Raw genomic sequence first — 12,817 nt, forward strand, 5'->3', positions numbered from 1 at the left:
GGTCCACGTAAACATACCGTAAAAGTAAATCAGGTGGCCTTCAGGTACGTGGTAATGAAGAAGAGAAGAATTCTCAGCCTTGTATGATAACGGGTGAAATCGTGTAAGAAACATAAATTGACTTCGGGAAACAGGAAATTCTACATTTTCATCTTGACTAAGGGTGAAATGACTTGCGCGCCATCCAGTATCCACCTAATTTAATACAGCCTCCCTGCAGGAAGCAATCAGTTTTGTACCTTTATACATTCCTAATATAACCAGAAACACTAATGGATACATTGCGAGCTACCTCCATGGTCGTCATGTACTCTGCCTGACAAAAAGGTGAAGCACTCAAAATGGGAGAAGGAAACGAAACGAAACGTCACGGCTTGACAGGATATGTGACGTTATTTCGGTGATTTAAATATCGAGTCCAGTTTGCAAAGGACGTGGTAGTATGAGTCCACTTATCAGTTTGAGGTTGCACCCCTTCTGGCCTGGGTGCATCCACTGATTCAGTCTGGAAAAATGTGATAAAACCGTTGTATCCTCTCCTGATGCAAACTGGTCTACAACTAGTCCGTGATGCCCTGGATGCTAGTATTCAGACGGAGTTTACGCCTGAGCTGGTCCCACACACTTTATACAGGGTCATTTTTTGCGTCGTATACAAACTCTAGGGACTGATCGATGAGAGGATACGGAACAAAAAAAGGTCAGTCAACTTATGTCTGGAAATGCATGTTTTCCATTCTAGAGACCATTTATTCACATTGTTACAGAGACTGCGGTCTAATGTGCGCTGTACCATGGAGCCACAGTTAGTGTTGAAAATGGTTTCCGTGTGCTTCAGCACATACGTGTAAGCGCCGTAGCATGTTCTGTCTCACACGTTCACATCGGCCAGGCTGCATGAATACGTTGTACCAGTGTCTCCACACCTGGAATGGGCTCTGCATACACGATATTTGGCCCCATAAGCAGAAATCGCACGGGTTGAGATCCGGTGAACGAGCAGACCATGCAACTGGACCCACTCGTCCGATCCATCGACCAGGGAAGACACGATTGATATGCGTTCGGACGTTAATGCCGAAGTGGACTGGAGTACCATAATCTACCAGCTACATAATCCTTCGAGTCATCAATGGCACTTCTTACAGTAGGGGAGGCAAAGTCACACACAAGAAATGCCGATAGTTAGGCGAAGTGGAAGGAAGACTGGTCTCAAAATACGGTCGCCAATTACCCCGGCCCACACATTCCGGCTGCACCTACGCTGATGATTCGCTGTCACCATACCATGGGGATTCTGCATATTATCCCACAGATGACTATTGTGAAAGTTGAAGATAACACTCCGCGTAAAGGTGGCGTAATCTGTGAATAGGTTGGACGACACAGATCACGGAATCGTGGTAGCCTTATGAAGGAACCAGTGACAAAAATGCTCCCGATGTGGAAAATTTGTCGTTAGTAATCCCTGGACACGGCGTAAGTGATAAGGGCAACAACAATTGTTATGGAGAATGTTCCACACGGTCGTATGACTTGCCCTGTGCTGGTGGGCCAACTGCCTGGTGCTCACACGGCGGTCGCCTTTCACAGTGTTAATCACATTTTCCTCCAAGTCTGCTGTCCTAACATTTCAGATAAGTCCATGATTTCCTGTTCCCTGAAACGTCGCTGTCTGAGACAAACGGCAGACACTGAATGCTGTGGTTGTTGTCGGCAGGGCTAGGTCTCCTGATACATCCTTGCTGCCCACCGCCCGTTGCCATTTGCCTTTCCGTAAGTAAACACCACTCGGCAAGTTCTCGATTTGAATACGAAACCATTGTGTACAACGCTGTATCACATCCACTACAAGGTGAGTCAGCAAGAGAAGTGAATCGGACACAACATTACCAATTACTATGGTAGGAGAGGGCGCTAGGGCATTACATATGAAGAACAGTATCACCCTCGAGGAAGAAACTATGCATACTGTAACTGTGGCTGCTTGGTACAGCGCGTATTAGACTGCAGTCTCTGTATCAAAGTATGACTGAATAAATGATCTCTGGAATGGAAACCATGCATTTCCGGACATGAGTTCATTAGACCTTTTTTGTTCCGTATCTTCTCATCGATCCCTAGAGTCGGTATACGGTGGAGGAAATCTCCCTGTATAGGAGAATTTATTGACCACATGAGCTTGTCGGCATCAGGCAGATAGTTCATAGAGACCCGTGCCACATGCGGACGAGGATTGCCCTGTTGAAAAATGGGACTGCCATAGTGTCGCATGAGAAGTAGCACATGAGGACGCAGGGTGTTCCGCCACACTCCCCTCAGTCACTACCAGCCACGACCTGAAATCAAACCCGATAGTTCTGCACACCGTGACGCCAAGAGTAACAACACTGTGGTTATTCAAAATATTGGGAGAAAGGGACCTCGCCCCAGGTCGCTGTCATACTCGCTAAAGGTGGTTGTCCAGGGTGGTGCAGAATCGCAATTCATCACTGAACACAATGTGATGCCATTCAACATCAGCCCATGTTTTCCGTCACGGCATCATTACAAATGCAGCCATTGGTGTTGTGTTACATCAGCTACGCGTAGGACGGTAATTTCCTACTCCGGCTGCTGTTAGTCTCCGAAAAATGGTGTGGAATGATACAGAATGTTACAGGCAGTGCATTACTTGTTCTAACTTGGCAGGAGCAGATGTGAAGTGGTTTCAACATAACTGGTATACAGTACGGCGATTCCCGATTGTGGTGGTCAGAGGTGGTCGACCGGAACCTTCACCACGAGTATTAACCATGAGTATGTCTGCCCTCATTTCCCCAGGCAGTCCAACACCACATTCGATGCTGTGTGGCATCTAGAACATAAGTAACGTTCAGTTGTTACTCCTTTGTCCTCGCAGATTAGCGCTTATTTGAGGAAACTAACTGTATTCATAAGTAGTGAACCATATAACCGCAGGTTTGTGGTGTAGCCATTCTGAATAATAAATAGGGCTACCATTAACTGATGGACTGTCCTCTTGTATTGAACAACTCGTGAAAAATTCTAATCACTTTACCTGTGCCTGCCGTCACTCCAGCTGTGTGTACTATACCAAAAATCATTAATCGTGTGTCATATCTCTAAAGTCCCTCATGTCTGTCTTCAGTAGCGACTAACATAGTGGCACGCAAAATCAAAGTCTACTCACAAATAACTTATAAGTGAGACATGATGTGTCAAACCCAAGCCAAGACTGAGTTCTTAGGGCGTTAAATTTCAGTACTGGAATTTCAACAGCCTTCATGCCTCCTTCCGTTGTTTCCGGCTCGACAACACACCGGCAATTGTTTCATAAAACATCTACTTTTCGGGTAATTAAAATCTGAATACAAAAAAGAAAATTTTTCCCTTGTTATATTCTGTAGCCATTCACTGTTTTGTTTGACATGTCGACAGTTATCAAAGTACTGCATTTTTGCACTCAAACTGCAAGAGAATGTCTCGTTTGTAGCTTGAACTGATCTTGCCACACGAATCACCATCCAGCACTGACCATGCTCAGCTAACGGCATCTGTTGCAACGGATCTATATTAACACATATACTGTGCTACATTCTCCATGGTAGAAGGTATGATCCGTTGTACCGGTTTTTACGGTTTCTTCTCGTCACATTTACGTGAAAAATGACTACGTAAATCTTATCCTCACGATCCGTGCCGAGACGATAGGTAGATGGTTGTAGTATATTCCTAGAGCGATCTATTAAAATAGGGTCTTGAAGGTTTAAAAGCAGGATTTTTCGGGATAGTTCACATCTATCAAGAGTCTGCAAGTTTGGTTTTTTCAGTATCTGCAGGATAGCCTCCCATGGGTGAAACAAACCTGTGATCATTCGTGCTTCCCTTGTCTGTATCCGTTTAACAACCTCTCTTAGTCCTGTTCGGTGTGGGTCCCGCACACTGAGAAATATTCTTGGATGGGTCGCACGAGTCATTTGTTAGCAACCTCTTTTGTAGATCGACTGCACTTTCCTAGGATTTTACCAATAAACGGAAGTCTGCCACCTGCTCTATCTACAACTAAGTCCTTGTGATCGTTCCATTTCATATGTCTGCAAAGTGTTACATCTAGGCATTTGTATGAGTTTATCGATTCCAGTTATGACTCGCTGATACTGTAGTCATAGAATACTACGTTTTCTCGTTCTGCGAAGTTTACATTTTTATGTTTCCGAGCGTTTAAAGCAAGCAGCAAATCTTTGGACCACTTTGAAATCTCATCAAGATCTGAGTGAATATTTGTGCAGTTTGTTTCAGATAGTGCTTTATTATAGAGCAATGCATCATCCCTGAAAAGTATGAGGTTACTGCTGTGACGCCCGAACAAGACACAGCCAGGGCAAAAGCACCACAGGCGCGAAGGTGCGGGCTGGTGCCAGTGCCGTAGGGACTCGCCACTTGCGCCAGTTCCACCAGCGCCACGGGCGGCGCTGAGGATGGAGATACCTACTTTGCCTCGGCCAGTTGCCGGCCAAGTACAATTCGCCAATGACTGGACGACAACGGACAGAAGCCTTGAAACGTCCCCTTAGAAAAATTAATGAATTACTGTGCTGATAAACCTCTTACGTTTTCTGATTTTCAAACAGCTGAGCAGAACTGAACGTACGGAGACATTTCTCTCTTTACTTATTCTGATCAACACTAGACACACAATATTTTTAGCGAAACACAATCTGACTTTCAACAATCCCTACAAAAGAATGGCCCTGACTAACAATAATCTATAACTTTCATGAATCAAATACCTCACAAAAATCTTCGTTACTCGAATTACTGCAATACAGCGAGGGCCAATACTGCCAGCTAAATAAAAGATTCTAACTACTGAAGGCACTAACTACTGATAGGCATAGTAAGCAAATGAAAGATTTTGATAGAGAACAAACAATGTATTTACATTAATAATATTCAAAAGTCATCCTATATATATATATATATATATATATATATATATATATATATATATATATATATATATCAGTTCATGATATACAGTATTACAAATTTACTCTTTCTGATGGACACACGTCCACATCGTCCGCTCTCAAAATTCTGCCATCTCTCTCCCCACATCCACCACTGCTGGCGGCTCACCTCCAACTGCGCAACGCTACGCCACACATCCACCACTGCTGGCGGCTCACCTCCAACTGCACAACGCTACGCGCTGTTCGCATCTAACTGTCCAACACTACAATAGCGAATATTCCAACAATGCCAACCAGCCACAGACTGCACACAACACAGCCAGTGAGTTTCATACAGAGCGCTACGTGGCGTTACCAGCATAAAAACCTAAACAGTCTACTTACAGCCTACTGGGAAGAGAGAGTAGCTCTCGCCCACTTGGTTATAGATCATCGTCCAGGGCAGACTTAGAGATAGGGAACGTCGTTTAGTGAACTCTTAGAGGTGAACAGACAGTTATTGTAAATTGCATTTGCTATGTACAGTGAAGTTTACCTGCGATTATTTGCACTTGGGTGTTGAGAGCCTTCTCTGTGTTGTATTACTAGCAATGTTGCAGACTTTATTATTCAATTACTCACGAAGATAAGTAAACCTTTTAACTCAATTGTGTGACTTTGTTACTAATTTGTTGGAGTGTTGTAGAATCTTCGTTCTCCTATCCGGTTACCTGACCCTGGGGCATAGCTGTGTAATAGTGGCAGGGAGAAATTGTTTTAGCGGTGTACTGCACCAGAAGCCGTTTCACGAACTCACAAACTCGGCCAACCATAATTACAGTGGTAACTCGGCCTCCACAGCAGTTGCGACGAGGCCTTTACAAAACTGGTGAGGAGGGTTTACAAAAGTTACTATTGATATTTCCCGCAAGGTTGTTAATATACAACACGAATAGCGATGGTCCGAATACACTTCTCTGGGACACACCCGAACTTGCTTCTACATCTGACGCTTGTGTGTGACGCAGGGAGGACCCATCACCTGCTGTCTCTGAACTGTAGCCCTGCTGGCGTTGCGCACTCCTTAATAACCCTAGGACGCCAAAGGAGGGGGTTCGTTGAACCCACAATTTTTTTATGTCCTCTGCTTTTGCCCAAGTAACTTTCATACTACATATTCCATTTGAGTTATTGTTTGTTGGCTATTTTATGAAACGTTAGTGTCAATATACACTCCTGGAAATTGAAATAAGAACACCGTGAATTCATTGTCCCAGGAAGGGGAAACTTTATTGACCCATTCCTGGGGTCAGATACATCACATGATCACACTGACAGAACCACAGGCACATAGACACAGGCAACAGAGCATGCACAATGTCGGCACTAGTACAGTGTATATCCACCTTTCGCAGCAATGCACGCTGCTATTCTCCCATGGAGACGATCGTAGAGATGCTGGATGTAGTCCTGTGGAACGGCTTGCCATGCCATTTCCACCTGGCGCCTCAGTTGGACCAGCGTTCGTGCTGGACGTGCAGACCGCGTGAGGCGACGCTTCATCCAGTCCCAAACATGCTCAATGGGGGACAGATCCGGAGATCTTGCTGGCCAGGGTAGTTGACTTACACCTTCTAGAGCACGTTGGGTGGCACGGGATACATGCGGACGTGCATTGTCCTGTTGGAACAGCAAGTTCCCTTGCCGGTCTAGGAATGGTAGAACGATGGGTTCGATGACGGTTTGGATGTACCGTGCACTATTCAGTGTCCCCTCGACGATCACCAGTGGTGTACGGCCAGTGTAGGAGATCGCTCCCCACACCATGATGCCGGGTGTTGGCCCTGTGTGCCTCGGTCGTATGCAGTCCTGATTGTGGCGCTCACCTGCACGGCGCCAAACACGCATACGACCATCATTGGCACCAAGGCAGAAGCGACTCTCATCGCTGAAGACGACACGTCTCCATTCGTCCCTCCATTCACGCCTGTCGCGACACCACTGGAGGCGGGCTGCACGATGTTGGGGCGTGAGCGGAAGACGGCCTAACGGTGTGCGGGACCGTAGCCCAGCTTCATGGAGACGGTTGCGAATGGTCCTCGCCGATACCCCAGGAGCAACAGTGTCCCTAATTTGCTGGGAAGTGGCGGTGCGGTCCCCTACGGCACTGCGTAGGATCCTACGGTCTTGGCGTGCATCCGTGCGTCGCTGCGGTCCGGTCCCAGGTCGACGGGCACGTGCACCTTCCGCCGACCACTGGCGACAACATCGATGTACTGTGGAGACCTCACGCCCCACGTGTTGAGCAATTCGGCGGTACGTCCACCCGGCCTCCCGCATGCCCACTATACGCCCTCGCTCAAAGTCCGTCAACTGCACATACGTTTCACGTCCACGCTGTCGCGGCATGCTACCAGTGTTAAAGACTGCGATGGAGCTCCGTATGCCACGGCAAACTGGCTGACACTGACGGCGGCGGTGCACAAATGCTGCGCAGCTAGCGCCGTTCGACGGCCAACACCGCGGTTCCTGGTGTGTCCGCTGTGCCGTGCGCGTGATCATTGCTTGTACAGCCCTCTCGCAGTGTCCGGAGCAAGTATGGTGGGTCTGACACACCGGTGTCAATGTGTTCTTTTTTCCATTTCCAGGAGTGTATTTTATAGAAAATTCCTGCTTTGAAAGAAAAAATAAATAAAATTATTATGGGTCCAACAAACTCCCCCCCCCCCCCCCCCCTCCTTAGGCTTCCATGCTATGGAAAATTTCCCTTAGTAGAATTTCGTATTTCTCATCTCTACAACAATGCAAGTTAGTTTCTTGTTGGTTGATATTCTTGATATTCACAACAATCGGTTTATTTTCAGAGGAAGTGATTGTTGCCGTCAGTCAGCTGTTATTAATCTTGTAAACTTGCAGTGAGTTAGTGCAGGTCCCAACAGATAGGCCTCCAGTAACTTTGGTGTCCTACACAGCAAAAACGAAACCAAGTAAAACCTTACTGACATTGTCAACAATGCAGCAAGATAAAGGCACTGTTGGAGGAGAGAAGAATAAAACAGATAAATGAGTATTATAATTCCACTGAAGGTGTAATTGATGCCATTGATCAAATGGCGCGTATGTACACCTGCAAGAGGGGACCAAAGAGATGGCCTCTATCTGTATTTTACTCTCTCATCGACATCTGTGCTATCAATGCAACCACCATATTCATCCAGCAACATCCAAGATGGAATGAAAAGAAACACAACAAACGGAAACTTTATCTTCTGCAAGCTGAGATGGAACTAGTGAAATTGCAGGTAGAAGAAAGAAGTGCCAATGCAAGAGGTTTATCTAACCAAATTGTTCAATCAATGGAGACTATTCTACAAAAGAAAATCAGAGAAATGACAACAGAAGCACGTCAGCCTCCTGCAGGGATAGGTCAGTGCCATATTTGTGTAAGAAATACTAAAACAACGAAGCAGAAGTACAACAATCTAAGTAATCAAAAACAGTATTGTGGACAGTGTCCTAAACATGTGTGTAACATACATTCAGAAAAAATTGTGAAGTGTGTCTCTTGCCTTGAAGTTGAGGACTCAGAGAAGTCTATTGTATATGAACACATCTGTATTTTGTATTGTAATATGTCAACTTTTTATTCGCTCAATCCAATATTTATAACAATTAACAACATTTATAAACCGATGCCTTAGTTAAAATACATAAACCATTTTAAAAGTTGTAATTTTTCGTCAGTAAACTTATTTAATACCTGTGGGCTCGCCGAACCCCTCTCCCCCCCCCCCCCCCGCCCCCCCCCCCCTCCCCATTAGGCATCCAAGTTAGAAAAAAAGGCTTGGGCGTCCTAGGGCTAACTGCAGCAGATATGCGGCACAGAAGCCAGTCATTGTTTACGACTGTGCTGGTCCGTTGGCGCCACGCGAGGTGCGGCGCAGTGACTCGTCGCGTCGGCTGCGCGCTGCCACCGGAAGGCTGGAGGAGGGCTACAGGAGGAGGGTCCGTGCGCGACCCGGCGCGCTCGGCTTGCAGCGCAAACGAAGCGACTCCGAGAGCGAGCGGCGCGCACGACCGGGGGAATGCCAACAATGCGGCACGGCGCTCTGAGGTCACGTCCCGAAATAGCGGCCAGATCGCGGTCAGGCCCGGCCGCCACTACGACGGGCCACAGCCGGTTCACGGCGCCATTGACGAAAAAACCTGTTCTCTGCCGGGCCGGGGCCATAGTGACCACGCAGTGGTTGAGCCGGGACGAGATCAGTTCCACGCGGGGCTCCTGGGTTTCCGCCAACGACGATCCGATGACAGTCGCTTCAGCTCTCTCTCTTCTTAGCACTTATCCCGCCGTACACCGTGCGCTCAGTCCGTGATTTGGAAAATTAATTTTATTTTAATCTCGTGGACGGGTGCGCCTCCTTCCGCGGCAGTCGTCAGCTAACCTAAAGTTGGGACGTGTGCAGTGCGCTGATGTGGTCTCGACCACAAACTGGGACTGTAAATGCAACGATTAAAATTTGTACGGTACAGCGCTTGGACATAAACATGGAAATACTGCAATAAATACATGCTCCAACATAAATGCAGATGCTAGCGTGCATATTGCACCGTTGTATCTGACCGCGAACGGTATCTGTGCAATGCACTAAATACGCTGGAAGTATCAGTCGTGGTTAGAACAGTGTTCTATGTAGCTTTGAGTGCATTGTGCTGCCTGCTGTGCTGCATTGTGCTGCTGTTACGGACGCAGGTTCGAATCCTGCCTCGGGCATGGATGTGTGTGATGTCCTTAGGTTAGTTAGGTTTGAGTAGTTCTAAGTTTGGGGGACTGATGTCCTCAGATGTTAAGTCCCATAGTGCTCAGAGACATTTGAATCATTTGAACCTCTAGACAGTGGGGGGTTAGATTCAGGGCCGGGTCAAATATTTTCTTCGCTCGAGAGCTGTATGTTTGTGTTGTTCTTATCATTTCATCTCATCACCTTCGATGCGCAAGTCTTCGAAGTGGCGCCATTTAGAAAGATTTGCATAGGAGTCCGAAAAATTTGAGAAGGGGTCTCCCGACACATAATGTCATACGAGCATTTCATTTTCAATCGTAAACAGAAACACCAAGCCACTGCATCACGAAGGTCACAAACAGGCAATCAGGAGAATTCTGTTGTGACAACGAGCGGCGACATACGATCGCCGGACGGCAGCAGCTCTGTACCGGTTACTTGCCAGACCCATGTTAACAGTCCCTGTTTAATGCTACGGACTATTGAAAAGCCGGCGATTTGCCTTACAGTGAAATTCGTAGCGAGCGAAACGAGGCAACAGCAGAGTTACGCATACTGCCGACTCTGCCCAAGTCGGGCAAAATGGTATGTGGGAGAGACAACATGGCGAGTGACAAAATGTTTTCTACCGAGTCGGTACGAAAGTGCGGGATAGAAAACAGGCGACTAAGGCACGTTTCCGTTACTCCGAATTCGCTGAGGGTAAGGAGCTAGAGGTATATGAAAACTGTCGTGCAGGGCGCGTACTGCGCGAGCTATGAAACAGTACTTTGATTCCCGTGGAATACTTTTTGATCAGTGACGTATACATACTACTGCAACGCCCCTAACGGAACGACCCGGCTTTTAAATGCCGTAAGTGTCGCGGAACGTGATCATACGCGACCGCAGCGCCCCCTAGCAGCAATTCGCAGCTGCAGGTGACGTAGGCGAATTCTGAGAATGGGACAACTATAACTTAGCTTTCCACTTTGTCAAAGTTACAAGATAGACCCTACGCGTAAGGGAGCTTACTGCGATAATTTGTAGTTCTGACTTTGTGTAGGCACTGTTCTTTAGAAGCGTCCATCAGAACACAGTTCTATCCGGATCCAAGAAGCAGGCATGGCGTGCTCTATTGAAGCGGGAAGAGATCTTCTTCTCACGTAGATGACGTTCTTCCATTTCATTGGTCACGTTCTGGTGCGCTTTCAGAATATCTGATATGCATGTCATAGCTCTGCACGTTCTGAAACGCTCTGCAACGTTCAATTTCCATTCTCTGACGTCAGAAACTCGTCCGGTTGCACGTAGACTTTCGAATCCGCGGCCCCTGTGAGGACGATTTTTGGGGGAACTCGCGTGGGCTATCTGCCTGTGGATCTTGTGAACACTGGAAAAACAGCTTAAAAACCGCAATCGAGCTGGCCGGTGCACCAGACCAACATACGATTCGTGCCTCGCACTCGTCAGTGTCTCGCAAACTAGCCTGCAGCGCGTTAATGTATGCGAGCAAGACTGATGGCAATCATTTCCAGTGTTGAGAATTTCGTTTACTTTTCTAAGTTTGCAAAGTTAGAGAGAGGTACTGGCTGCAGTAAGTCGGGTTATGAGTCTTAGAGAGCACAGTTGGCAACAGCACTGTACGCGAAGAACGAGGATACCTGTCTGCTGTACCGTTTTAATGTCTCCATTCTTCGTGATAAATGATTAGCTCTCTGGGAACCCAGGTCTTACGGTAGTTCAGTTTGCTTTGAATGTTAAAATGAGTTGTGCGAATACTCATTCGATATTTTGCAGCTATTTCTTCAACTGTAAGTCATCGATCTTCCTGAATAAGTACGAAATTCCAACGCCGAGGTCGAAATTACTGCAGTATGACTAAAGAGGCGCTCGTCGATTATGCTTTTATTGCCAGTTTTAAACTTTTCCACGCACGCGTAAAGGCTCGCACGGCCCATGCAACTACTGACCCAACTGTCTGTTCATTCGAGAGAATATTTCTGACGGTTGTACACTTCCCGAAAGTAAAAATCGGACAGCAAATCGACGCTCTTCTTAAGTACTTTCTTCGAGTGGAAACGCCTACGTGTCCAAGATCTTAGACGTTATGTTTATGTAGATATTTATTTATTAGTTTACTTTCCGTAGGACCAAATTGAGGAGCCAGTCTTCATTGTCATGGAACGAGTCAGTATTTGAAATTAGATAAGAAAAGTTATAGTAAATAAACAAATTTATTTGAATTTAAATCAGAAAAGTTAATAATAAATAAAAAAATTACACGAATCGTATGCAGGCGTCAAGCTGCTGAGTACACGCATAATCTACATCATACGCCGCAAGCCACATAACGGTAAGTGTCGGTGGGTACTTCTTGTATCACTGACTCCTCCCTCCCCTGTTGGGAAGAATGATTGTCGGTAAGTCTCTGTATGATCTCTAATTTCTCGAATTATCTCGTCGTGGTCATTTCGCGAGATGTGTGTGGGAGGAAGTAAAATGTTTCCCGACTCTTTCCGGAAAGTCCTCTCTCGAAAATCTGAATAGTAAACCTCGCTGCGATGCGCAACTCCTCTCTTGTTCGCCTGCCATGGGAGTTTGTAACGCTCTTGTGCTGACTAAATGATACCGTGACGAAAAGCGGCCCTCTGCGTTGGATCTTATCTATGTCTTCTACCGACCCTAACTGGTAAGGATCCCAGATTCGTGAACAGTACTCGAGATTCGGTCGAACAAGAGCCCTACAAGCCACATCCTTTGTGGATGAATCACATTTCAAGATTGTTCCAATGAATCTCAGTCCGGCGACTGCTTTTCCTACTGTTTGTTTTGTGAGGCCTTTCCACTTCCAGGTCATTCTGCGTAATTACTCCTCCGTGGTCTTTTTGGGGAAACCATCCCGACATTTGTATGAAATACTTTAGAGAGACGAAGAAAAACCTACATTCATACGCTCAAAAGAACGTTTGAGACATACTTACGTTGTCTCACATGGTCATCGCGAGAGTAAGGAGGCACTCTTCGTGCGACGCTGCGGGGGTCGTACTGTGCAAGTATGTACGTATATTGTACTTTCCGCAGCGCAATCCCAGCAGT

The 12,817-nt window shown here is 46.5% G+C and overlaps 1 protein-coding gene across 2 annotated transcripts in view; it reads right to left on the reverse strand.

Annotated features, from left to right (window-relative positions):
- The window catches only part of LOC124607393 (BTB/POZ domain-containing protein 1-like), a 461,534-nt gene that overhangs the window by 355,700 nt on the left and 93,017 nt on the right, over positions 1–12,817 (reverse strand). The window lies entirely within an intron of this gene.

Source organism: Schistocerca americana, chromosome 3 (genome assembly GCF_021461395.2).
Source record: "Schistocerca americana isolate TAMUIC-IGC-003095 chromosome 3, iqSchAmer2.1, whole genome shotgun sequence".
Lineage (NCBI taxonomy): Eukaryota > Metazoa > Arthropoda > Insecta > Orthoptera > Acrididae > Schistocerca > Schistocerca americana.